General features: G+C 46.8%; 2 long non-coding RNA genes across 2 annotated transcripts; both read left to right on the top strand.

The window, feature by feature from the left end:
- Positions 1-9,371: 9,371 nt before the first annotated feature.
- LOC134075067 (uncharacterized) lies at positions 9,372-9,825 on the top strand. Its single transcript, XR_009938012.1, has 3 exons — positions 9,372-9,448; positions 9,525-9,588; positions 9,669-9,825. It is a non-coding gene; the product is annotated as an uncharacterized LOC134075067 (long non-coding RNA).
- Positions 9,826-16,292: 6,467 nt separating this feature from the next.
- On the top strand, positions 16,293-16,951 carry LOC134075066 (uncharacterized). The gene is made up of 3 exons (XR_009938011.1): positions 16,293-16,574; positions 16,651-16,714; positions 16,795-16,951. It is a non-coding gene; the product is annotated as an uncharacterized LOC134075066 (long non-coding RNA).
- The last annotated feature ends 10,892 nt before the right edge of the window (positions 16,952-27,843 follow it).

Below are 27,843 nucleotides of genomic sequence, written 5' to 3'. Positions count from 1 at the left end.
CGAGCGCTATGTTTTGGCCGTCTCAGCCAACTGTCATGAAATATGAAAAGTAAACGTGTCTTCACTTTTCCTTCATAGCTTGAAATTGGAAGGTCTTAGAAGCTTGAAACCAAGCGCATACAACACAAAGGGCCTCAATGAGCTACTGGCCGCTCACTGGTGGCTCCAGCGCACGCGGTTCAGTCGCATCATTCACTCTGATGTGGTGTTCATGAAGTTGGGTGTTGAGGTGCATGTACTGCATTGTGACAGAAAGTCACTTTACAACATCTTACAAGCCCAAAGTGGATTTTGAAAAAAGTTTCCACGAGCGCATGTTTTGGCCGTCTCAGCCAACTGTCATGAAATATGAAAAGTAAACGTGTCTTCACTTTTCCTTCATAGCTTGAAATTGGAAGGTCTTAGAAGCTTGAAACCAAGCGCATACAACACAAAGGGCCTCAATGAGCTACTGGCCGCTCACTGGTGGCTCCAGCGCACGCGGTTCAGTCGCATCATTCACTCTGATGTGGTGTTCATGAAGTTGGGTGTTGAGGTGCATGTACTGCATTGTGACAGAAAGTCACTTTACAACATCTTACAAGCCCAAAGTGGATTTTGAAAAAAGTTTCCACGAGCGCATGTTTTGGCCGTCTCAGCCAACTGTCATGAAATATGAAAAGTAAACGTGTCTTCACTTTTCCTTCATAGCTTGAAATTGGAAGGTCTTAGAAGCTTGAAACCAAGCGCATACAACACAAAGGGCCTCAATGAGCTACTGGCCGCTCACTGGTGGCTCCAGCGCACGCGGTTCAGTCGCATCATTCACTCTGATGTGGTGTTCATGAAGTTGGGTGTTGAGGTGCATGTACTGCATTGTGACAGAAAGTCACTTTACAACATCTTACAAGCCCAAAGTGGATTTTGAAAAAAGTTTCCACGAGCGCATGTTTTGGCCGTCTCAGCCAACTGTCATGAAATATGAAAAGTAAACGTGTCTTCACTTTTCCTTCATAGCTTGAAATTGGAAGGTCTTAGAAGCTTGAAACCAAGCGCATACAACACAAAGGGCCTCAATGAGCTACTGGCCGCTCACTGGTGGCTCCAGCGCACGCGGTTCAGTCGCATCATTCACTCTGATGTGGTGTTCATGAAGTTGGGTGTTGAGGTGCATGTACTGCATTGTGACAGAAAGTCACTTTACAACATCTTACAAGCCCAAAGTGGATTTTGAAAAAAGTTTCCACGAGCGCATGTTTTGGCCGTCTCAGCCAACTGTCATGAAATATGAAAAGTAAACGTGTCTTCACTTTTCCTTCATAGCTTGAAATTGGAAGGTCTTAGAAGCTTGAAACCAAGCGCATACAACACAAAGGGCCTCAATGAGCTACTGGCCGCTCACTGGTGGCTCCAGCGCACGCGGTTCAGTCGCATCATTCACTCTGATGTGGTGTTCATGAAGTTGGGTGTTGAGGTGCATGTACTGCATTGTGACAGAAAGTCACTTTACAACATCTTACAAGCCCAAAGTGGATTTTGAAAAAAGTTTCCACGAGCGCATGTTTTGGCCGTCTCAGCCAACTGTCATGAAATATGAAAAGTAAACGTGTCTTCACTTTTCCTTCATAGCTTGAAATTGGAAGGTCTTAGAAGCTTGAAACCAAGCGCATACAACACAAAGGGCCTCAATGAGCTACTGGCCGCTCACTGGTGGCTCCAGCGCACGCGGTTCAGTCGCATCATTCACTCTGATGTGGTGTTCATGAAGTTGGGTGTTGAGGTGCATGTACTGCATTGTGACAGAAAGTCACTTTACAACATCTTACAAGCCCAAAGTGGATTTTGAAAAAAGTTTCCACGAGCGCATGTTTTGGCCGTCTCAGCCAACTGTCATGAAATATGAAAAGTAAACGTGTCTTCACTTTTCCTTCATAGCTTGAAATTGGAAGGTCTTAGAAGCTTGAAACCAAGCGCATACAACACAAAGGGCCTCAATGAGCTACTGGCCGCTCACTGGTGGCTCCAGCGCACGCGGTTCAGTCGCATCATTCACTCTGATGTGGTGTTCATGAAGTTGGGTGTTGAGGTGCATGTACTGCATTGTGACAGAAAGTCACTTTACAACATCTTACAAGCCCAAAGTGGATTTTGAAAAAAGTTTCCACGAGCGCATGTTTTGGCCGTCTCAGCCAACTGTCATGAAATATGAAAAGTAAACGTGTCTTCACTTTTCCTTCATAGCTTGAAATTGGAAGGTCTTAGAAGCTTGAAACCAAGCGCATACAACACAAAGGGCCTCAATGAGCTACTGGCCGCTCACTGGTGGCTCCAGCGCACGCGGTTCAGTCGCATCATTCACTCTGATGTGGTGTTCATGAAGTTGGGTGTTGAGGTGCATGTACTGCATTGTGACAGAAAGTCACTTTACAACATCTTACAAGCCCAAAGTGGATTTTGAAAAAAGTTTCCACGAGCGCATGTTTTGGCCGTCTCAGCCAACTGTCATGAAATATGAAAAGTAAACGTGTCTTCACTTTTCCTTCATAGCTTGAAATTGGAAGGTCTTAGAAGCTTGAAACCAAGCGCATACAACACAAAGGGCCTCAATGAGCTACTGGCCGCTCACTGGTGGCTCCAGCGCACGCGGTTCAGTCGCATCATTCACTCTGATGTGGTGTTCATGAAGTTGGGTGTTGAGGTGCATGTACTGCATTGTGACAGAAAGTCACTTTACAACATCTTACAAGCCCAAAGTGGATTTTGAAAAAAGTTTCCACGAGCGCATGTTTTGGCCGTCTCAGCCAACTGTCATGAAATATGAAAAGTAAACGTGTCTTCACTTTTCCTTCATAGCTTGAAATTGGAAGGTCTTAGAAGCTTGAAACCAAGCGCATACAACACGAAGGGCCTCAATGAGCTACTGGCCGCTCACTGGTGGCTCCAGCGCACGCGGTTCAGTCGCATCATTCACTCTGATGTGGTGTTCAAGAAGTTGGGTGTTGAGGTGCATGTACTGCATTGTGACAGAAAGTCACTTTACAACATCTTACAAGCCCAAAGTGGATTTTGAAAAAAGTTTCCACGAGCGCATGTTTTGGCCGTCTCAGCCAACTGTCATGAAATATGAAAAGTAAACGTGTCTTCACTTTTCCTTCATAGCTTGAAATTGGAAGGTCTTAGAAGCTTGAAACCAAGCGCATACAACACAAAGGGCCTCAATGAGCTACTGGCCGCTCACTGGTGGCTCCAGCGCACGCGGTTCAGTCGCATCATTCACTCTGATGTGGTGTTCATGAAGTTGGGTGTTGAGGTGCATGTACTGCATTGTGACAGAAAGTCACTTTACAACATCTTACAAGCCCAAAGTGGATTTTGAAAAAAGTTTCCACGAGCGCATGTTTTGGCCGTCTCAGCCAACTGTCATGAAATATGAAAAGTAAACGTGTCTTGACTTTTCCTTCATAGCTTGAAATTGGAAGGTCTTAGAAGCTTGAAACCAAGCGCATACAACACAAAGGGCCTCAATGAGCTACTGGCCGCTCACTGGTGGCTCCAGCGCACGCGGTTCAGTCGCATCATTCACTCTGATGTGGTGTTCTTGAAGTTGGGTGTTGAGGTGCATGTACTGCATTGTGACAGAAAGTCACTTTACAACATCTTACAAGCCCAAAGTGGATTTTGAAAAAAGTTTCCACGAGCGCATGTTTTGGCCGTCTCAGCCAACTGTCATGAAATATGAAAAGTAAACGTGTCTTCACTTTTCCTTCATAGCTTGAAATTGGAAGGTCTTAGAAGCTTGAAACCAAGCGCATACAACACAAAGGGCCTCAATGAGCTACTGGCCGCTCACTGGTGGCTCCAGCGCACGCGGTTCAGTCGCATCATTCACTCTGATGTGGTGTTCATGAAGTTGGGTGTTGAGGTGCATGTACTGCATTGTGACAGAAAGTCACTTTACAACATCTTACAAGCCCAAAGTGGATTTTGAAAAAAGTTTCCACGAGCGCATGTTTTGGCCGTCTCAGCCAACTGTCATGAAATATGAAAAGTAAACGTGTCTTCACTTTTCCTTCATAGCTTGAAATTGGAAGGTCTTAGAAGCTTGAAACCAAGCGCATACAACACAAAGGGCCTCAAAGAGCTACTGGCCGCTCACTGGTGGCTCCAGCGCACGCGGTTCAGTCGCATCATTCACTCTGATGTGGTGTTCATGAAGTTGGGTGTTGAGGTGCATGTACTGCATTGTGACAGAAAGTCACTTTACAACATCTTACAAGCCCAAAGTGGATTTTGAAAAAAGTTTCCACGAGCGCATGTTTTGGCCGTCTCAGCCAACTGTCATGAAATATGAAAAGTAAACGTGTCTTCACTTTTCCTTCATAGCTTGAAATTGGAAGGTCTTAGAAGCTTGAAACCAAGCGCATACAACACAAAGGGCCTCAATGAGCTACTGGCCGCTCACTGGTGGCTCCAGCGCACGCGGTTCAGTCGCATCATTCACTCTGATGTGGTGTTCATGAAGTTGGGTGTTGAGGTGCATGTACTGCATTGTGACAGAAAGTCACTTTACAACATCTTACAAGCCCAAAGTGGATTTTGAAAAAAGTTTCCACGATCGCATGTTTTGGCCGTCTCAGCCAACTGTCATGAAATATGAAAAGTAAACGTGTCTTCACTTTTCCTTCATAGCTTGAAATTGGAAGGTCTTAGAAGCTTGAAACCAAGCGCATACAACACAAAGGGCCTCAATGAGCTACTGGCCGCTCACTGGTGGCTCCAGCGCACGCGGTTCAGTCGCATCATTCACTCTGATGTGGTGTTCATGAAGTTGGGTGTTGAGGTGCATGTACTGCATTGTGACAGAAAGTCACTTTACAACATCTTACAAGCCCAAAGTGGATTTTGAAAAAAGTTTCCACGAGCGCATGTTTTGGCCGTCTCAGCCAACTGTCATGAAATATGAAAAGTAAACGTGTCTTCACTTTTCCTTCATAGCTTGAAATTGGAAGGTCTTAGAAGCTTGAAACCAAGCGCATACAACACGAAGGGCCTCAATGAGCTACTGGCCGCTCACTGGTGGCTCCAGCGCACGCGGTTCAGTCGCATCATTCACTCTGATGTGGTGTTCAAGAAGTTGGGTGTTGAGGTGCATGTACTGCATTGTGACAGAAAGTCACTTTACAACATCTTACAAGCCCAAAGTGGATTTTGAAAAAAGTTTCCACGAGCGCATGTTTTGGCCGTCTCAGCCAACTGTCATGAAATATGAAAAGTAAACGTGTCTTCACTTTTCCTTCATAGCTTGAAATTGGAAGGTCTTAGAAGCTTGAAACCAAGCGCATACAACACAAAGGGCCTCAATGAGCTACTGGCCGCTCACTGGTGGCTCCAGCGCACGCGGTTCAGTCGCATCATTCACTCTGATGTGGTGTTCATGAAGTTGGGTGTTGAGGTGCATGTACTGCATTGTGACAGAAAGTCACTTTACAACATCTTACAAGCCCAAAGTGGATTTTGAAAAAAGTTTCCACGAGCGCATGTTTTGGCCGTCTCAGCCAACTGTCATGAAATATGAAAAGTAAACGTGTCTTCACTTTTCCTTCATAGCTTGAAATTGGAAGGTCTTAGAAGCTTGAAACCAAGCGCATACAACACAAAGGGCCTCAATGAGCTACTGGCCGCTCACTGGTGGCTCCAGCGCACGCGGTTCAGTCGCATCATTCACTCTGATGTGGTGTTCATGAAGTTGGGTGTTGAGGTGCATGTACTGCATTGTGACAGAAAGTCACTTTACAACATCTTACAAGCCCAAAGTGGATTTTGAAAAAAGTTTCCACGAGCGCATGTTTTGGCCGTCTCAGCCAACTGTCATGAAATATGAAAAGTAAACGTGTCTTCACTTTTCCTTCATAGCTTGAAATTGGAAGGTCTTAGAAGCTTGAAACCAAGCGCATACAACACAAAGGGCCTCAATGAGCTACTGGCCGCTCACTGGTGGCTCCAGCGCACGCGGTTCAGTCGCATCATTCACTCTGATGTGGTGTTCATGAAGTTGGGTGTTGAGGTGCATGTACTGCATTGTGACAGAAAGTCACTTTACAACATCTTACAAGCCCAAAGTGGATTTTGAAAAAAGTTTCCACGAGCGCATGTTTTGGCCGTCTCAGCCAACTGTCATGAAATATGAAAAGTAAACGTGTCTTCACTTTTCCTTCATAGCTTGAAATTGGAAGGTCTTAGAAGCTTGAAACCAAGCGCATACAACACAAAGGGCCTCAATGAGCTACTGGCCGCTCACTGGTGGCTCCAGCGCACGCGGTTCAGTCGCATCATTCACTCTGATGTGGTGTTCATGAAGTTGGGTGTTGAGGTGCATGTACTGCATTGTGACAGAAAGTCACTTTACAACATCTTACAAGCCCAAAGTGGATTTTGAAAAAAGTTTCCACGAGCGCATGTTTTGGCCGTCTCAGCCAACTGTCATGAAATATGAAAAGTAAACGTGTCTTCACTTTTCCTTCATAGCTTGAAATTGGAAGGTCTTAGAAGCTTGAAACCAAGCGCATACAACACAAAGGGCCTCAATGAGCTACTGGCCGCTCACTGGTGGCTCCAGCGCACGCGGTTCAGTCGCATCATTCACTCTGATGTGGTGTTCATGAAGTTGGGTGTTGAGGTGCATGTACTGCATTGTGACAGAAAGTCACTTTACAACATCTTACAAGCCCAAAGTGGATTTTGAAAAAAGTTTCCACGAGCGCATGTTTTGGCCGTCTCAGCCAACTGTCATGAAATATGAAAAGTAAACGTGTCTTCACTTTTCCTTCATAGCTTGAAATTGGAAGGTCTTAGAAGCTTGAAACCAAGCGCATACAACACAAAGGGCCTCAATGAGCTACTGGCCGCTCACTGGTGGCTCCAGCGCACGCGGTTCAGTCGCATCATTCACTCTGATGTGGTGTTCATGAAGTTGGGTGTTGAGGTGCATGTAGTGCATTGTGACAGAGAGTCACTTTACAACATCTTACAAGCCCAAAGTGGATTTTGAAAAAAGTTTCCACGAGCGCATGTTTTGGCCGTCTCAGCCAACTGTCATGAAATATGAAAAGTAAACGTGTCTTCACTTTTCCTTCATAGCTTGAAATTGGAAGGTCTTAGAAGCTTGAAACCAAGCGCATACAACACAAAGGGCCTCAATGAGCTACTGGCCGCTCACTGGTGGCTCCAGCGCACGCGGTTCAGTCGCATCATTCACTCTGATGTGGTGTTCATGAAGTTGGGTGTTGAGGTGCATGTACTGCATTGTGACAGAAAGTCACTTTACAACATCTTACAAGCCCAAAGTGGATTTTGAAAAAAGTTTCCACGAGCGCATGTTTTGGCCGTCTCAGCCAACTGTCATGAAATATGAAAAGTAAACGTGTCTTCACTTTTCCTTCATAGCTTGAAATTGGAAGGTCTTAGAAGCTTGAAACCAAGCGCATACAACACAAAGGGCCTCAATGAGCTACTGGCCGCTCACTGGTGGCTCCAGCGCACGCGGTTCAGTCGCATCATTCACTCTGATGTGGTGTTCATGAAGTTGGGTGTTGAGGTGCATGTAGTGCATTGTGACAGAAAGTCACTTTACAACATCTTACAAGCCCAAAGTGGATTTTGAAAAAAGTTTCCACGAGCGCATGTTTTGGCCGTCTCAGCCAACTGTCATGAAATATGAAAAGTAAACGTGTCTTCACTTTTCCTTCATAGCTTGAAATTGGAAGGTCTTAGAAGCTTGAAACCAAGCGCATACAACACAAAGGGCCTCAAAGAGCTACTGGCCGCTCACTGGTGGCTCCAGCGCACGCGGTTCAGTCGCATCATTCACTCTGATGTGGTGTTCATGAAGTTGGGTGTTGAGGTGCATGTACTGCATTGTGACAGAAAGTCACTTTACAACATCTTACAAGCCCAAAGTGGATTTTGAAAAAAGTTTCCACGAGCGCATGTTTTGGCCGTCTCAGCCAACTGTCATGAAATATGAAAAGTAAACGTGTCTTCACTTTTCCTTCATAGCTTGAAATTGGAAGGTCTTAGAAGCTTGAAACCAAGCGCATACAACACAAAGGGCCTCAATGAGCTACTGGCCGCTCACTGGTGGCTCCAGCGCACGCGGTTCAGTCGCATCATTCACTCTGATGTGGTGTTCATGAAGTTGGGTGTTGAGGTGCATGTACTGCATTGTGACAGAAAGTCACTTTACAACATCTTACAAGCCCAAAGTGGATTTTGAAAAAAGTTTCCACGAGCGCATGTTTTGGCCGTCTCAGCCAACTGTCATGAAATATGAAAAGTAAACGTGTCTTCACTTTTCCTTCATAGCTTGAAATTGGAAGGTCTTAGAAGCTTGAAACCAAGCGCATACAACACAAAGGGCCTCAATGAGCTACTGGCCGCTCACTGGTGGCTCCAGCGCACGCGGTTCAGTCGCATCATTCACTCTGATGTGGTGTTCATGAAGTTGGGTGTTGAGGTGCATGTACTGCATTGTGACAGAAAGTCACTTTACAACATCTTACAAGCCCAAAGTGGATTTTGAAAAAAGTTTCCACGAGCGCATGTTTTGGCCGTCTCAGCCAACTGTCATGAAATATGAAAAGTAAACGTGTCTTCACTTTTCCTTCATAGCTTGAAATTGGAAGGTCTTAGAAGCTTGAAACCAAGCGCATACAACACAAAGGGCCTCAATGAGCTACTGGCCGCTCACTGGTGGCTCCAGCGCACGCGGTTCAGTCGCATCATTCACTCTGATGTGGTGTTCATGAAGTTGGGTGTTGAGGTGCATGTAGTGCATTGTGACAGAGAGTCACTTTACAACATCTTACAAGCCCAAAGTGGATTTTGAAAAAAGTTTCCACGAGCGCATGTTTTGGCCGTCTCAGCCAACTGTCATGAAATATGAAAAGTAAACGTGTCTTCACTTTTCCTTCATAGCTTGAAATTGGAAGGTCTTAGAAGCTTGAAACCAAGCGCATACAACACAAAGGGCCTCAATGAGCTACTGGCCGCTCACTGGTGGCTCCAGCGCACGCGGTTCAGTCGCATCATTCACTCTGATGTGGTGTTCATGAAGTTGGGTGTTGAGGTGCATGTACTGCATTGTGACAGAAAGTCACTTTACAACATCTTACAAGCCCAAAGTGGATTTTGAAAAAAGTTTCCACGAGCGCATGTTTTGGCCGTCTCAGCCAACTGTCATGAAATATGAAAAGTAAACGTGTCTTCACTTTTCCTTCATAGTGTAGTGGGGTAGGTTCACCCCCTCTGAACCTCCCGTGCTGTCACGTCATTATTAGCTAATTACTTGTCAATCCCCCTGATTAGCAGCCGCTGCCAAAACACCTTTAAAAAGACCTGGAAGTACCGGTGAGTGACTGCGCTGGTAACTTTTGCTCTCCCCCCTCATTGAGATGGCTCCCTGTCTGTTGCGGTAGGTCTCAATCCTTAGCGGGTTGCGTTGGTTATTAACATTTTACATTTTATGAGCTTACCTTCTTGTTTTGTAGCTTCCTTGCAATGTCCGTCCTCCACCGTTCCCGTTGAGGGTATTCCTGCTCTTTGCCAGCTCAGGTATGCTTCTTAATGTTAGTTTATGCGACACCGTCGCTACAAGTTCACGCACACTGATTTATTTAACTATGTGCTTATAGTACGGATCTTTGACTTCGCCGCCATTGTCTCTGGAGCGGGTGCATGTAGCCTGGTTGACTGGAGGGCCGGACTTCACGGGCGTTGCTGTTTTGTCTTACGATTTGGTTTCCGTCTAGTGTTCATCTCGTCTCCTTCGTCTCCTGTTTGTATCTGTGATTTCCTCGTGATCTTGTTTGTCTGGGTCTTTGTCCAGTGCCTTAGTACCCAATTCTATTGTTTTGTGGGGTTTTTGTTTGGGGGTTTTCTTTTGCTTTGGTTGGTGAGTTTGCCTAACTATAATACCTGCTGCATGTCGTCAGCCTCTCCGAGGCGCTGTGGCCTGATGTGCATCTCCCTCCATCTGTCTGCATGTGATTGTGTATGCGGGCTACTGTCGCTTTGCATGATTTAAGTTGTAGTTTTGTCAGTGTTGGCAAGTGTTGTTATTGTCCTTCATGTATTGTTGTAGTGTCTTCCTTGGTTTATGTATTATCTTCTGGTGCCTTAATTGTGTGTTTGTTTTATTTGTTTATTTGGCAGGTCGGGTGCTACTTAGGGGAGGCTAGACACCTGGTGGTGGGACCCTATCACTGCATGCTTGCCTTGCTGTGCTGTGCCGTGCCGTGCTGTGTGGTGTGCTGTGCTGTGCTGTGCTGTGTGCTGTGCTGTGTTGGGCTGTGCGGTTCAGTGCACTGCTCGCAGCAGCTTGTTTGGAGATCCACTTCACCGAGTGTGTGTGTGTGTGTGTGTGTGTACACGTGTGGATTTTGGAACACTCCATCAGTAGCGTGCCTCCCTCAGGTAAGCCCCACCTAGCTATATTCATTTTGAGAAGTGCAACCTTTATTGTTAAATTAAACCTCAGACTAAAGTGTTAAATAAATATATTTTTACATTCTCTTAACCCATGCGAGTCTTCCAGGCCTCTCCCTCCAACAGGTCTTCAGTTCCCACCTCCCCTTTCCCCTTGTTTCTTCAATAAACTTTTATTCAATTGGAATTCACGTCTTCTGCGTATTGCATACGAACCTGTGTAGTTCATATATTCTACTGTGGTATTTCCCTGGGGGTAATTACAGTGATTGTCCTGGGGTGGCGTAGTCGGGCTATTGGTTGGGGTACATCCTGTTATCCCTCCCTCACACTGCTTTGTCACAATTTGACGTGGGTCGGCAGGATTGCATTTGAAAAGCAAAAGACGTGAATTCCAAATCTGTTTAGGTTTGTTTGGCACCAGAAGGTTGTTTTTTTGGGTTTATATTGTCTTTAATCCTTAATTTGTATTGTATTGTATTGTATGTGAAGCTAATTGTGTCCAGTGTCAAGACAAAACAGCAGCGGCCCTTGTGGCGGGACAAACAACAATTCTCTAAGCTGAACTAGCTGTGATCTAATCCCCTTTGTATTTGACTCCTCCCCTTATTACATTGTGCAGTGAGTGGTCATAGTAGCCATGGTTGAAGAAATGCAGCAGCTTCGAGAAAGGGTTGCACAGCTTCAAGCTGATAATGACCGCTTGCTGTTGGACCGACCGCCAGCTGCACCTCCAGTTAATGTGTCAAATGAAAGATTTGTTTTCATCCCTAGGGATAGAAAATGTCCTAACTTCTCAGGCAGGTCTGGTATAAGTTTTGACGAGTGGGAAGAAGAGGTACAGGCCTGCATGCGGGCTCGGCACCTTTCCTCTGCTGACCAAGCTTTCTTTCTCTTTGACCATTTAGAAGGAGAAGCAAGGGAGGAAATCAAATATCGCTCTGCTGAGGAGAGGAGGGACCCAGATAAAATTACAGCAGTTTTACGTGAATTGTATGGTTGTTGTCAGTCCCATGTGTCATTACAGGAGTCATTCTTTTCAAGAAGGCAACAAGATGGGGAGAGTCTACTGGAATTCTCCCTGGCCTTGATGAGTTTGATGGGGAAGATCAGACAGGTCGCTCCTCATGCCGTCCCAAATTCTGAGGTAATGTTACGCGATCAATTTATTGAGTGTGTAACTGATGGTGCACTCCGTAGGGAATTGAAACAGCTGGTGCGGCGTGAACCCACTTCCACTCTACTTGAAGTTCGTAGGGAGGCTATTAGGTGGGAGCGGGAAGTCATGCCGGCAACAATGAGGGGTAGGAGTCAGTCTGTCCCCTCTGCTTATGGTATAGTATATGGAGTTCAGGGCGAACAGCGCCACCCTCCTCGTAGTCCCCTACCAAACCATGACCTTGTTGAACTGAAGGAGATTTTGAAACGCCAGCAGGAACAGCTTGACCTACTCACACGTAGCGTTAGTCTTCTCCAGGCCACTAAACAACCCAGTGGAGCTTTCTCTGGGCCTGTCATCTGCAGAAGGTGCCAGCAACCAGGCCACTTTGCTCGTGATTGTGATGGCCCGAGGGTCCCTCCCCGCCCTAGAGCCACTTCCTTTTCTAGTTCCTCTTCTATCCCAAGGTCCACCCAGTCCAGTCAGCCACAGGAAAACTAGCACCCACCGACCTATTGAGCCGTAGTTCGGTTGGGGATGTTAATGGCTCCTGTGTAGTGAAGGGGGATAAAAGGACGGTACCTCAGCTTATGTCATCTTGCCCACATATAAGTGTTACTATGGGAGGGGTGGAGGTGCCTTGTCTTTTAGATACAGGATCTATGGTGTCGACCATTACTGAGACTTTCTTCAGACACCATTTTGAACCATGGGGTCAGGATCGCTTGAGGCAGTGTCAATGGTTGCAGCTTCGTGCGGCCAATGGTTTAGGAATCCCGTACCTTGGCTACTTAGAATTAGATGTTAAACTCTGTAGTAAGGATGTACCAGGGTGTGGGGTATTGGTGGTTAAGGATCCTGTAGGAGGTTCAATGTCTCAGGTCCCCGGAGTGTTAGGGATGAACATTATAGGCAAATGTTATCATGAACTGTTTGGCCAACATGGCCCATCTTTCTTTGAGTCACACACAGTAGCAAAAGCCCCAGAGTCAGTATTTGAAGCTTTGCAGCAATGTCATCAGGCTAGTCTATCTTCTGGGGCAACTGACCGAACTGTCAGAGTACGAGGGGGAAGGGTTCATCGTGTTCCAGGGGGAACGCTCAAGTTTATAGCCACTACCTGTTCTGGCTTACAGACTGGGGGCTCGGCCCTTTTTGAGCCTCTATCTTCTGGTTTGCCTGCTGGCCTTTTGGCATCCCCAGCCTTAGTTCAGGTGACCCACGGCACTGCTTATATTCCTGTAGTTAACGTGGGGACTAATGACACCTTACTGTACCCACGCTCTATACTGGGAAATCTAACTGAGGTTTATGTGGTTAGTCTGCCTCCAGAAATAGCTGAAGTACGGGCAGTACATGCCTCCACTCTTAATTCAGTAACCCCTGACCCAATTAAATCAAAGATAGAGGCCCTTGATTTGTCTGCTCTGTCGGATCAGGACCAGAGCCAGGTCCGATCACTGCTACTGAATTACAGCTCAGTTTTCGCCGCTCATGAAGGGGACTTGGGCTGCACCCGCCTCATTACTCATGAGATTCCTCTAGTGGACGATGTTCCTGTCCGACAGCGTTATCGCCGGTTGCCCCCGTCCGAATATGAAGTGGTAAAGTCTCACATCCAACAGCTTCTTGAGGCACAGATCATTCGGGAGAGCTGCAGCCCCTACGCGTCCCCCATAGTCCTCGTTAAGAAGAAAGATGGGAGCCCACGCTTGTGTGTGGACTACCGCCAGCTAAATGGGAAAACCCGTAAGGATGCGTTCCCGCTCCCTCGGATCGAGGAAACCTTGGATGCCCTTTCTGGGGCCTGCTGGTTCTCCACTCTCGATCTGGCAAGTGGATACAACCAGGTACCTGTTGCAGAGTCTGACAAAGCTAAAACGGCATTCTGTACCCCATTCGGTCTTTTTGAATGGAACAGAATGCCGTTTGGGCTTTGCAACGCCCCTAGTACTTTCCAGAGGCTGATGCAGCGGATGTTTGGAGACCAGCAGTGCCAGTCATTATTGTTATATTTGGATGATGTGGTGGTTTTCTCTTCTTCTGTCTCGCAGCACCTGCAGCGGTTGGACGTGGTGCTTGGCCGCTTGAAACAGGAAGGTCTAAAAGCCAAGCTGGAGAAATGTGCGTTTTTCCAGAAGAAAGTGGGCTATCTGGGTCACGTAATCTCCAGCCACGGGGTTTCAACCGACCCGAAGAAGGTAGAGGTGGTAGCTAATTGGAAACGGCCCTCCCACATCTCAGAGCTTCGTTCATTTTTAGGTTTCGCCAGCTACTATCGCCGCTTTGTGGAGGGGTTTGCCAAGCTGGCGGCCCCTCTACATAGGTTGGTAGCAGAGCTGGCAGGGACCAAATCAAAGAAAGCATCTGGCCGAAGCTTGGCATCAGCATGGACAGGCGAGTGCGAGAGCAGCTTCGACGGACTGAAAAGTAAATTTGTTAGTGCACCTGTACTTGCTTATGCCGACTTCTCCCTGCCATTTATCCTGGAAGTCGACGCTAGCCACAGCGGCCTGGGGGCCATTCTCTCTCAGGAGCAGGGTGGGACGGTCCGACCCATCGCATATGCCAGTCGAGGTCTGAGGCCCACTGAGCGCAACATGTCCAACTATAGCTCCATGAAGTTGGAGTTTGTTGCGCTCAAGTGGGCCATGACTGAGAAATTCCGTGAGTACCTGCTAGGCCAAAAGTGTGTGGTGTTCACGGATAATAACCCTCTCAGCCATCTGTCCACCGCCAAGCTAGGTGCCACGGAACAGCGGTGGGCAGCGCAGCTGGCGGCTTTTGACTATCAGCTGAAGTACAGGTCCGGCAAATCAAATACTAATGCTGATGCCCTCTCACGGCAGTACGTAGCCCCAGATCCTTCCTTGACAGGAAGCCCCGGAACTGCTCTCCCTGCCTCCTTGCAACAGGCCATGGTGAACCAAAGCTTTGCTGAAGTAACGCAGTCCTCTATTGCTGTTTTCCCTCACCACTCCCCCTCTGAGCTCCAGTCCCTGCAGGAAACTGACCCTGACATCCATGACATCCTGGCGTATTGGAAGCGGAAGGAGCGTCCCACTGCAGCTGAACGACATCAGCTGTCCCCCGGTGCTTTGGTGTTGTTGCGCCAGTGGGATCGCCTGGTGAACAAGGATGGCATCCTGTATCGCCGGATCTTCCGCCCCGATGGTAACGAGGAGGTCTTCCAACTGGTTCTGCCGGCGGCATTGAAGTCTGTTGTTCTGGGTCAGCTCCATCAGAGCCACGGGCACCAGGGCATTGAACGGACAAGTCAGTTGGTGCAGCAGCGTTGCTACTGGCCTAAAATGTTCTCGGAAATTAAACGTTGGTGCCAGGAGTGCGAACGTTGCCAGGTCAGTAAAAACACACAGCCTGTGGTGCACAGCTTTATGGGACACTTACTAGCATCTAGACCTAATGAAATTTTAGCTTTAGATTTTACCATACTGGAACCCACTCATAATGGAGTTGAGAATGTGCTTGTGATGACCGATGTGTTTAGCAAATATACTCTTGCTATTCCCACCAGGGACCAGCGGGCGGCGACTGTGGCGCAGGTACTTGTCACAGAGTGGTTCTACAAGTTCGGCATCCCTAGTCGCGTTCATACAGACCAAGGCCGTAACTTTGAGAGTGTGTTGATACAACAGCTTTGCCTCTTGTATGATGTTTCAAAATCTAGGACCACTCCCTATCATCCGGCTGGTAACGGCCAATGTGAGCGCTTCAATCGGACGCTGCACAATCTCCTGCGTGTGCTCCCCACCTCACGGAAAAGGGACTGGACTTCCTGTCTGCCGCAGGTGGTGTTTTCCTATAATACCACACCGCATCAGTCGACAGGTGAGACACCCTATTTTCTGATGTTTGGTCAAGACCCTAAATTACCAGTTGACTTTCTGTTAGGTAGGGTGGCCGACCCTTTACCAGGCACCGTGCACAGCTGGATAGTGGAGCATCAGACTCGACTCAATCTGGCGTTTGATGGGGCCAAAAAGCGCCTAGCCACTACTGCTGAACAGCGCCAGAACCATCATGCACCTCGGGTGAAGGATCGGCCGTTACAAGAAGGTCAGCTGGTGTATGTCCGTAACCATGGGCTTAGGGGGCGTAACAAAATCCAAGATCTATGGCACCCACTGTTACACCAAGTGTTGAAGGTCCCCAGGCCAGGAGGTGTGGTCTACACCATCGCACCAGTTGATTCTCCGGGGAAGGTGAAGCATATCCATCGCACCATGTTGAAGCCACATCTTGGCCCAGAGCCTTCAAGCAGCCCGCCCCCTCCTGCCCTTGAATGTGTACCCTCCCAGGAAGAAGGCTCCCATGATCTCTTCCTTTGGAGACCGGATGAGCCCCAGCCCTCTGGTCTCCCTGTCACAACTGCTTCGGTCCCTGTTCCTGGGCCACCACTCTCTGCAAGTCCTCTGTCCTTTCAGGCCACCAGGCTACCAACCCTGGGTCAAGGATGGGAAGGAGACACATTAACAAATGCTACTGTGCCACTTGATGGCCCACCCCTGGCGGAATCCATAAATGATGCTCCACAGTCGTCCACCCAATCCAGCGCCAGTATGCCTGAAGTGAGGAGGACGGCTAGAGTCAAGGCAGGTCAGCACTCCAACCTATACCACCTTCCAAGACCAGCAGGAGGGGATACCTCGGGGGCTGTTGGCTCTCCCCGACCTGTGCCTTAACTCCTATGCCAGTTTGTTAGTCCATCGTCGGGGCGCCGATGAAAAAAAACCAGGGGTAGATTGTAGTGGGGTAGGTTCACCCCCTCTGAACCTCCCGTGCTGTCACGTCATTATTAGCTAATTACTTGTCAATCCCCCTGATTAGCAGCCGCTGCCAAAACACCTTTAAAAAGACCTGGAAGTACCGGTGAGTGACTGCGCTGGTAACTTTTGCTCTCCCCCCTCATTGAGATGGCTCCCTGTCTGTTGCGGTAGGTCTCAATCCTTAGCGGGTTGCGTTGGTTATTAACATTTTACATTTTATGAGCTTACCTTCTTGTTTTGTAGCTTCCTTGCAATGTCCGTCCTCCACCGTTCCCGTTGAGGGTATTCCTGCTCTTTGCCAGCTCAGGTATGCTTCTTAATGTTAGTTTATGCGACACCGTCGCTACAAGTTCACGCACACTGATTTATTTAACTATGTGCTTATAGTACGGATCTTTGACTTCGCCGCCATTGTCTCTGGAGCGGGTGCATGTAGCCTGGTTGACTGGAGGGCCGGACTTCACGGGCGTTGCTGTTTTGTCTTACGATTTGGTTTCCGTCTAGTGTTCATCTCGTCTCCTTCGTCTCCTGTTTGTATCTGTGATTTCCTCGTGATCTTGTTTGTCTGGGTCTTTGTCCAGTGCCTTAGTACCCAATTCTATTGTTTTGTGGGGTTTTTGTTTGGGGGTTTTCTTTTGCTTTGGTTGGTGAGTTTGCCTAACTATAATACCTGCTGCATGTCGTCAGCCTCTCCGAGGCGCTGTGGCCTGATGTGCATCTCCCTCCATCTGTCTGCATGTGATTGTGTATGCGGGCTACTGTCGCTTTGCATGATTTAAGTTGTAGTTTTGTCAGTGTTGGCAAGTGTTGTTATTGTCCTTCATGTATTGTTGTAGTGTCTTCCTTGGTTTATGTATTATCTTCTGGTGCCTTAATTGTGTGTTTGTTTTATTTGTTTATTTGGCAGGTCGGGTGCTACTTAGGGGAGGCTAGACACCTGGTGGTGGGACCCTATCACTGCATGCTTGCCTTGCTGTGCTGTGCCGTGCCGTGCTGTGTGGTGTGCTGTGCTGTGCTGTGCTGTGTGCTGTGCTGTGTTGGGCTGTGCGGTTCAGTGCACTGCTCGCAGCAGCTTGTTTGGAGATCCACTTCACCGAGTGTGTGTGTGTGTGTGTGTGTGTACACGTGTGGATTTTGGAACACTCCATCAGTAGCGTGCCTCCCTCAGGTAAGCCCCACCTAGCTATATTCATTTTGAGAAGTGCAACCTTTATTGTTAAATTAAACCTCAGACTAAAGTGTTAAATAAATATATTTTTACATTCTCTTAACCCATGCGAGTCTTCCAGGCCTCTTCCTCCAACAGGTCTTCAGTTCCCACCTCCCCTTTCCCCTTGTTTCTTCAATAAACTTTTATTCAATTGGAATTCACGTCTTCTGCGTATTGCATACGAACCTGTGTAGTTCATATATTCTACTGTGGTATTTCCCTGGGGGTAATTACAGTGATTGTCCTGGGGTGGCGTAGTCGGGCTATTGGTTGGGGTACATCCTGTTATCCCTCCCTCACACTGCTTTGTCACAATAGCTTGAAATTGGAAGGTCTTAGAAGCTTGAAACCAAGCGCATACAACACAAAGGGCCTCAATGAGCTACTGGCCGCTCACTGGTGGCTCCAGCGCACGCGGTTCAGTCGCATCATTCACTCTGATGTGGTGTTCATGAAGTTGGGTGTTGAGGTGCATGTACTGCATTGTGACAGAAAGTCACTTTACAACATCTTACAAGCCCAAAGTGGATTTTGAAAAAAGTTTCCACGAGCGCATGTTTTGGCCGTCTCAGCCAACTGTCATGAAATATGAAAAGTAAACGTGTCTTCACTTTTCCTTCATAGCTTGAAATTGGAAGGTCTTAGAAGCTTGAAACCAAGCGCATACAACACAAAGGGCCTCAATGAGCTACTGGCCGCTCACTGGTGGCTCCAGCGCACGCGGTTCAGTCGCATCATTCACTCTGATGTGGTGTTCATGAAGTTGGGTGTTGAGGTGCATGTACTGCATTGTGACAGAAAGTCACTTTACAACATCTTACAAGCCCAAAGTGGATTTTGAAAAAAGTTTCCACGAGCGCATGTTTTGGCCGTCTCAGCCAACTGTCATGAAATATGAAAAGTAAACGTGTCTTGACTTTTCCTTCATAGCTTGAAATTGGAAGGTCTTAGAAGCTTGAAACCAAGCGCATACAACACAAAGGGCCTCAATGAGCTACTGGCCGCTCACTGGTGGCTCCAGCGCACGCGGTTCAGTCGCATCATTCACTCTGATGTGGTGTTCATGAAGTTGGGTGTTGAGGTGCATGTACTGCATTGTGACAGAAAGTCACTTTACAACATCTTACAAGCCCAAAGTGGATTTTGAAAAAAGTTTCCACGAGCGCATGTTTTGGCCGTCTCAGCCAACTGTCATGAAATATGAAAAGTAAACGTGTCTTCACTTTTCCTTCATAGCTTGAAATTGGAAGGTCTTAGAAGCTTGAAACCAAGCGCATACAACACAAAGGGCCTCAATGAGCTACTGGCCGCTCACTGGTGGCTCCAGCGCACGCGGTTCAGTCGCATCATTCACTCTGATGTGGTGTTCATGAAGTTGGGTGTTGAGGTGCATGTACTGCATTGTGACAGAAAGTCACTTTACAACATCTTACAAGCCCAAAGTGGATTTTGAAAAAAGTTTCCACGAGCGCATGTTTTGGCCGTCTCAGCCAACTGTCATGAAATATGAAAAGTAAACGTGTCTTCACTTTTCCTTCATAGCTTGAAATTGGAAGGTCTTAGAAGCTTGAAACCAAGCGCATACAACACAAAGGGCCTCAATGAGCTACTGGCCGCTCACTGGTGGCTCCAGCGCACGCGGTTCAGTCGCATCATTCACTCTGATGTGGTGTTCATGAAGTTGGGTGTTGAGGTGCATGTACTGCATTGTGACAGAAAGTCACTTTACAACATCTTACAAGCCCAAAGTGGATTTTGAAAAAAGTTTCCACGAGCGCATGTTTTGGCCGTCTCAGCCAACTGTCATGAAATATGAAAAGTAAACGTGTCTTCACTTTTCCTTCATAGCTTGAAATTGGAAGGTCTTAGAAGCTTGAAACCAAGCGCATACAACACAAAGGGCCTCAATGAGCTACTGGCCTCTCACTGGTGGCTCCAGCGCACGCGGTTCAGTCGCATCATTCACTCTGATGTGGTGTTCATGAAGTTGGGTGTTGAGGTGCATGTACTGCATTGTGACAGAAAGTCACTTTACAACATCTTACAAGCCCAAAGTGGATTTTGAAAAAAGTTTCCACGAGCGCATGTTTTGGCCGTCTCAGCCAACTGTCATGAAATATGAAAAGTAAACGTGTCTTCACTTTTCCTTCATAGCTTGAAATTGGAAGGTCTTAGAAGCTTGAAACCAAGCGCATACAACACAAAGGGCCTCAATGAGCTACTGGCCGCTCACTGGTTGCTCCAGCGCACGCGGTTCAGTCGCATCATTCACTCTGATGTGGTGTTCATGAAGTTGGGTGTTGAGGTGCATGTACTGCATTGTGACAGAAAGTCACTTTACAACATCTTACAAGCCCAAAGTGGATTTTGAAAAAAGTTTCCACGAGCGCATGTTTTGGCCGTCTCAGCCAACTGTCATGAAATATGAAAAGTAAACGTGTCTTCACTTTTCCTTCATAGCTTGAAATTGGAAGGTCTTAGAAGCTTGAAACCAAGCGCATACAACACAAAGGGCCTCAATGAGCTACTGGCCGCTCACTGGTGGCTCCAGCGCACGCGGTTCAGTCGCATCATTCACTCTGATGTGGTGTTCATGAAGTTGGGTGTTGAGGTGCATGTACTGCATTGTGACAGAAAGTCACTTTACAACATCTTACAAGCCCAAAGTGGATTTTGAAAAAAGTTTCCACGAGCGCATATGTTTTGGCCGTCTCAGCCAACTGTCATGAAATATGAAAAGTAAACGTGTCTTCACTTTTCCTTCATAGCTTGAAATTGGAAGGTCTTAGAAGCTTGAAACCAAGCGCATACAACACAAAGGGCCTCAATGAGCTACTGGCCGCTCACTGGTGGCTCCAGCGCACGCGGTTCAGTCGCATCATTCACTCTGATGTGGTGTTCATGAAGTTGGGTGTTGAGGTGCATGTACTGCATTGTGACAGAAAGTCACTTTACATCTTACAATCCCAAAGTGGATTTTGAAAAAAGTTTCCACGAGCGCATGTTTTGGCCGTCTCAGCCAACTGTCATGAAATATGAAAAGTAAACGTGTCTTCACTTTTCCTTCATAGCTTGAAATTGGAAGGTCTTAGAAGCTTGAAACCAAGCGCATACAACACAAAGGGCCTCAATGAGCTACTGGCCGCTCACTGGTTGCTCCAGCGCACGCGGTTCAGTCGCATCATTCACTCTGATGTGGTGTTCATGAAGTTGGGTGTTGAGGTGCATGTACTGCATTGTGACAGAAAGTCACTTTACAACATCTTACAAGCCCAAAGTGGATTTTGAAAAAAGTTTCCACGAGCGCATGTTTTGGCCGTCTCAGCCAACTGTCATGAAATATGAAAAGTAAACGTGTCTTCACTTTTCCTTCATAGCTTGAAATTGGAAGGTCTTAGAAGCTTGAAACCAAGCGCATACAACACAAAGGGCCTCAATGAGCTACTGGCCGCTCACTGGTGGCTCCAGCGCACGCGGTTCAGTCGCATCATTCACTCTGATGTGGTGTTCATGAAGTTGGGTGTTGAGGTGCATGTAGTGCATTGTGACAGAAAGTCACTTTACAACATCTTACAAGCCCAAAGTGGATTTTGAAAAAAGTTTCCACGAGCGCATGTTTTGGCCGTCTCAGCCAACTGTCATGAAATATGAAAAGTAAACGTGTCTTCACTTTTCCTTCATAGCTTGAAATTGGAAGGTCTTAGAAGCTTGAAACCAAGCGCATACAACACAAAGGGCCTCAATGAGCTACTGGCCGCTCACTGGTGGCTCCAGCGCACGCGGTTCAGTCGCATCATTCACTCTGATGTGGTGTTCATGAAGTTGGGTGTTGAGGTGCATGTACTGCATTGTGACAGAAAGTCACTTTACAACATCTTACAAGCCCAAAGTGGATTTTGAAAAAAGTTTCCACGAGCGCATGTTTTGGCCGTCTCTGCCAACTGTCATGAAATATGAAAAGTAAACGTGTCTTCACTTTTCCTTCATAGCTTGAAATTGGAAGGTCTTAGAAGCTTGAAACCAAGCGCATACAACACAAAGGGCCTCAATGAGCTACTGGCCGCTCACTGGTGGCTCCAGCGCACGCGGTTCAGTCGCATCATTCACTCTGATGTGGTGTTCATGAAGTTGGGTGTTGAGGTGCATGTACTGCATTGTGACAGAAAGTCACTTTACAACATCTTACAAGCCCAAAGTGGATTTTGAAAAAAGTTTCCACGAGCGCATGTTTTGGCCGTCTCAGCCAACTGTCATGAAATATGAAAAGTAAACGTGTCTTCACTTTTCCTTCATAGCTTGAAATTGGAAGGTCTTAGAAGCTTGAAACCAAGCGCATACAACACAAAGGGCCTCAATGAGCTACTGGCCGCTCACTGGTGGCTCCAGCGCACGCGGTTCAGTCGCATCATTCACTCTGATGTGGTGTTCATGAAGTTGGGTGTTGAGGTGCATGTAGTGCATTGTGACAGAAAGTCACTTTACAACATCTTACAAGCCCAAAGTGGATTTTGAAAAAAGTTTCCACGAGCGCATGTTTTGGCCGTCTCAGCCAACTGTCATGAAATATGAAAAGTAAACGTGTCTTCACTTTTCCTTCATAGCTTGAAATTGGAAGGTCTTAGAAGCTTGAAACCAAGCGCATACAACACAAAGGGCCTCAATGAGCTACTGGCCGCTCACTGGTGGCTCCAGCGCACGCGGTTCAGTCGCATCATTCACTCTGATGTGGTGTTCATGAAGTTGGGTGTTGAGGTGCATGTACTGCATTGTGACAGAAAGTCACTTTACAACATCTTACAAGCCCAAAGTGGATTTTGAAAAAAGTTTCCACGAGCGCATGTTTTGGCCGTCTCAGCCAACTGTCATGAAATATGAAAAGTAAACGTGTCTTCACTTTTCCTTCATAGCTTGAAATTGGAAGGTCTTAGAAGTTTGAAACCAAGCGCATACAACACAAAGGGCCTCAATGAGCTACTGGCCGCTCACTGGTTGCTCCAGCGCACGCGGTTCAGTCGCATCATTCACTCTGATGTGGTGTTCATGAAGTTGGGTGTTGAGGTGCATGTACTGCATTGTGACAGAAAGTCACTTTACAACATCTTACAAGCCCAAAGTGGATTTTGAAAAAAGTTTCCACGAGCGCATGTTTTGGCCGTCTCAGCCAACTGTCATGAAATATGAAAAGTAAACGTGTCTTCACTTTTCCTTCATAGCTTGAAATTGGAAGGTCTTAGAAGCTTGAAACCAAGCGCATACAACACAAAGGGCCTCAATGAGCTACTGGCCGCTCACTGGTGGCTCCAGCGCACGCGGTTCAGTCGCATCATTCACTCTGATGTGGTGTTCATGAAGTTGGGTGTTGAGGTGCATGTAGTGCATTGTGACAGAAAGTCACTTTACAACATCTTACAAGCCCAAAGTGGATTTTGAAAAAAGTTTCCACGAGCGCATGTTTTGGCCGTCTCAGCCAACTGTCATGAAATATGAAAAGTAAACGTGTCTTCACTTTTCCTTCATAGCTTGAAATTGGAAGGTCTTAGAAGCTTGAAACCAAGCGCATACAACACAAAGGGCCTCAATGAGCTACTGGCCGCTCACTGGTGGCTCCAGCGCACGCGGTTCAGTCGCATCATTCACTCTGATGTGGTGTTCATGAAGTTGGGTGTTGAGGTGCATGTACTGCATTGTGACAGAAAGTCACTTTACAACATCTTACAAGCCCAAAGTGGATTTTGAAAAAAGTTTCCACGAGCGCATGTTTTGGCCGTCTCAGCCAACTGTCATGAAATATGAAAAGTAAACGTGTCTTCACTTTTCCTTCATAGCTTGAAATTGGAAGGTCTTAGAAGCTTGAAACCAAGCGCATACAACACAAAGGGCCTCAATGAGCTACTGGCCGCTCACTGGTGGCTCCAGCGCACGCGGTTCAGTCGCATCATTCACTCTGATGTGGTGTTCATGAAGTTGGGTGTTGAGGTGCATGTACTGCATTGTGACAGAAAGTCACTTTACAACATCTTACAAGCCCAAAGTGGATTTTGAAAAAAGTTTCCACGAGCGCATGTTTTGGCCGTCTCAGCCAACTGTCATGAAATATGAAAAGTAAACGTGTCTTCACTTTTCCTTCATAGCTTGAAATTGGAAGGTCTTAGAAGCTTGAAACCAAGCGCATACAACACAAAGGGCCTCAATGAGCTACTGGCCGCTCACTGGTGGCTCCAGCGCACGCGGTTCAGTCGCATCATTCACTCTGATGTGGTGTTCATGAAGTTGGGTGTTGAGGTGCATGTAGTGCATTGTGACAGAAAGTCACTTTACAACATCTTACAAGCCCAAAGTGGATTTTGAAAAAAGTTTCCACGAGCGCATGTTTTGGCCGTCTCAGCCAACTGTCATGAAATATGAAAAGTAAACGTGTCTTCACTTTTCCTTCATAGCTTGAAATTGGAAGGTCTTAGAAGCTTGAAACCAAGCGCATACAACACAAAGGGCCTCAATGAGCTACTGGCCGCTCACTGGTGGCTCCAGCGCACGCGGTTCAGTCGCATCATTCACTCTGATGTGGTGTTCATGAAGTTGGGTGTTGAGGTGCATGTACTGCATTGTGACAGAAAGTCACTTTACAACATCTTACAAGCCCAAAGTGGATTTTGAAAAAAGTTTCCACGAGCGCATGTTTTGGCCGTCTCAGCCAACTGTCATGAAATATGAAAAGTAAACGTGTCTTCACTTTTCCTTCATAGCTTGAAATTGGAAGGTCTTAGAAGCTTGAAACCAAGCGCATACAACACAAAGGGCCTCAATGAGCTACTGGCCGCTCACTGGTTGCTCCAGCGCACGCGGTTCAGTCGCATCATTCACTCTGATGTGGTGTTCATGAAGTTGGGTGTTGAGGTGCATGTACTGCATTGTGACAGAAAGTCACTTTACAACATCTTACAAGCCGAAAGTGGATTTTGAAAAAAGTTTCCACGAGCGCATGTTTTGGCCGTCTCAGCCAACTGTCATGAAATATGAAAAGTAAACGTGTCTTCACTTTTCCTTCTTAGCTTGAAATTGGAAGGTCTTAGAAGCTTGAAACCAAGCGCATACAACACAAAGGGCCTCAATGAGCTACTGGCCGCTCACTGGTGGCTCCAGCGCACGCGGTTCAGTCGCATCATTCACTCTGATGTGGTGTTCATGAAGTTGGGTGTTGAGGTGCATGTAGTGCATTGTGACAGAAAGTCACTTTACAACATCTTACAAGCCCAAAGTGGATTTTGAAAAAAGTTTCCACGAGCGCGTGTTTTGGCCGTCTCAGCCAACTGTCATGAAATATGAAAAGTAAACGTGTCTTCACTTTTCCTTCATAGCTTGAAATTGGAAGGTCTTAGAAGCTTGAAACCAAGCGCATACAACACAAAGGGCCTCAATGAGCTACTGGCCGCTCACTGGTGGCTCCAGCGCACGCGGTTCAGTCGCATCATTCACTCTGATGTGGTGTTCATGAAGTTGGGTGTTGAGGTGCATGTACTGCATTGTGACAGAAAGTCACTTTACAACATCTTACAAGCCCAAAGTGGATTTTGAAAAAAGTTTCCACGAGCGCATGTTTTGGCCGTCTCAGCCAACTGTCATGAAATATGAAAAGTAAACGTGTCTTGACTTTTCCTTCATAGCTTGAAATTGGAAGGTCTTAGAAGCTTGAAACCAAGCGCATACAACACAAAGGGCCTCAATGAGCTACTGGCCGCTCACTGGTGGCTCCAGCGCACGCGGTTCAGTCGCATCATTCACTCTGATGTGGTGTTCATGAAGTTGGGTGTTGAGGTGCATGTACTGCATTGTGACAGAAAGTCACTTTACAACATCTTACAAGCCCAAAGTGGATTTTGAAAAAAGTTTCCACGAGCGCATGTTTTGGCCGTCTCAGCCAACTGTCATGAAATATGAAAAGTAAACGTGTCTTCACTTTTCCTTCATAGCTTGAAATTGGAAGGTCTTAGAAGCTTGAAACCAAGCGCATACAACACAAAGGGCCTCAATGAGCTACTGGCCGCTCACTGGTGGCTCCAGCGCACGCGGTTCAGTCGCATCATTCACTCTGATGTGGTGTTCATGAAGTTGGGTGTTGAGGTGCATGTACTGCATTGTGACAGAAAGTCACTTTACAACATCTTACAAGCCCAAAGTGGATTTTGAAAAAAGTTTCCACGAGCGCATGTTTTGGCCGTCTCAGCCAACTGTCATGAAATATGAAAAGTAAACGTGTCTTCACTTTTCCTTCATAGCTTGAAATTGGAAGGTCTTAGAAGCTTGAAACCAAGCGCATACAACACAAAGGGCCTCAATGAGCTACTGGCCGCTCACTGGTGGCTCCAGCGCACGCGGTTCAGTCGCATCATTCACTCTGATGTGGTGTTCATGAAGTTGGGTGTTGAGGTGCATGTACTGCATTGTGACAGAAAGTCACTTTACAACATCTTACAAGCCCAAAGTGGATTTTGAAAAAAGTTTCCACGAGCGCATGTTTTGGCCGTCTCAGCCAACTGTCATGAAATATGAAAAGTAAACGTGTCTTCACTTTTCCTTCATAGCTTGAAATTGGAAGGTCTTAGAAGCTTGAAACCAAGCGCATACAACACAAAGGGCCTCAATGAGCTACTGGCCTCTCACTGGTGGCTCCAGCGCACGCGGTTCAGTCGCATCATTCACTCTGATGTGGTGTTCATGAAGTTGGGTGTTGAGGTGCATGTACTGCATTGTGACAGAAAGTCACTTTACAACATCTTACAAGCCCAAAGTGGATTTTGAAAAAAGTTTCCACGAGCGCATGTTTTGGCCGTCTCAGCCAACTGTCATGAAATATGAAAAGTAAACGTGTCTTCACTTTTCCTTCATAGCTTGAAATTGGAAGGTCTTAGAAGCTTGAAACCAAGCGCATACAACACAAAGGGCCTCAATGAGCTACTGGCCGCTCACTGGTTGCTCCAGCGCACGCGGTTCAGTCGCATCATTCACTCTGATGTGGTGTTCATGAAGTTGGGTGTTGAGGTGCATGTACTGCATTGTGACAGAAAGTCACTTTACAACATCTTACAAGCCCAAAGTGGATTTTGAAAAAAGTTTCCACGAGCGCATGTTTTGGCCGTCTCAGCCAACTGTCATGAAATATGAAAAGTAAACGTGTCTTCACTTTTCCTTCATAGCTTGAAATTGGAAGGTCTTAGAAGCTTGAAACCAAGCGCATACAACACAAAGGGCCTCAATGAGCTACTGGCCGCTCACTGGTGGCTCCAGCGCACGCGGTTCAGTCGCATCATTCACTCTGATGTGGTGTTCATGAAGTTGGGTGTTGAGGTGCATGTACTGCATTGTGACAGAAAGTCACTTTACAACATCTTACAAGCCCAAAGTGGATTTTGAAAAAAGTTTCCACGAGCGCATATGTTTTGGCCGTCTCAGCCAACTGTCATGAAATATGAAAAGTAAACGTGTCTTCACTTTTCCTTCATAGCTTGAAATTGGAAGGTCTTAGAAGCTTGAAACCAAGCGCATACAACACAAAGGGCCTCAATGAGCTACTGGCCGCTCACTGGTGGCTCCAGCGCACGCGGTTCAGTCGCATCATTCACTCTGATGTGGTGTTCATGAAGTTGGGTGTTGAGGTGCATGTACTGCATTGTGACAGAAAGTCACTTTACATCTTACAATCCCAAAGTGGATTTTGAAAAAAGTTTCCACGAGCGCATGTTTTGGCCGTCTCAGCCAACTGTCATGAAATATGAAAAGTAAACGTGTCTTCACTTTTCCTTCATAGCTTGAAATTGGAAGGTCTTAGAAGCTTGAAACCAAGCGCATACAACACAAAGGGCCTCAATGAGCTACTGGCCGCTCACTGGTTGCTCCAGCGCACGCGGTTCAGTCGCATCATTCACTCTGATGTGGTGTTCATGAAGTTGGGTGTTGAGGTGCATGTACTGCATTGTGACAGAAAGTCACTTTACAACATCTTACAAGCCCAAAGTGGATTTTGAAAAAAGTTTCCACGAGCGCATGTTTTGGCCGTCTCAGCCAACTGTCATGAAATATGAAAAGTAAACGTGTCTTCACTTTTCCTTCATAGCTTGAAATTGGAAGGTCTTAGAAGCTTGAAACCAAGCGCATACAACACAAAGGGCCTCAATGAGCTACTGGCCGCTCACTGGTGGCTCCAGCGCACGCGGTTCAGTCGCATCATTCAC

Source organism: Sardina pilchardus, unplaced genomic scaffold, assembly GCF_963854185.1.
Source record: "Sardina pilchardus unplaced genomic scaffold, fSarPil1.1 HAP1_SCAFFOLD_98, whole genome shotgun sequence".
In the NCBI taxonomy this organism is placed as follows: Eukaryota; Metazoa; Chordata; class Actinopteri; order Clupeiformes; family Clupeidae; genus Sardina; species Sardina pilchardus.
This window is presented reverse-complemented; position numbering and strand designations above follow the sequence as displayed.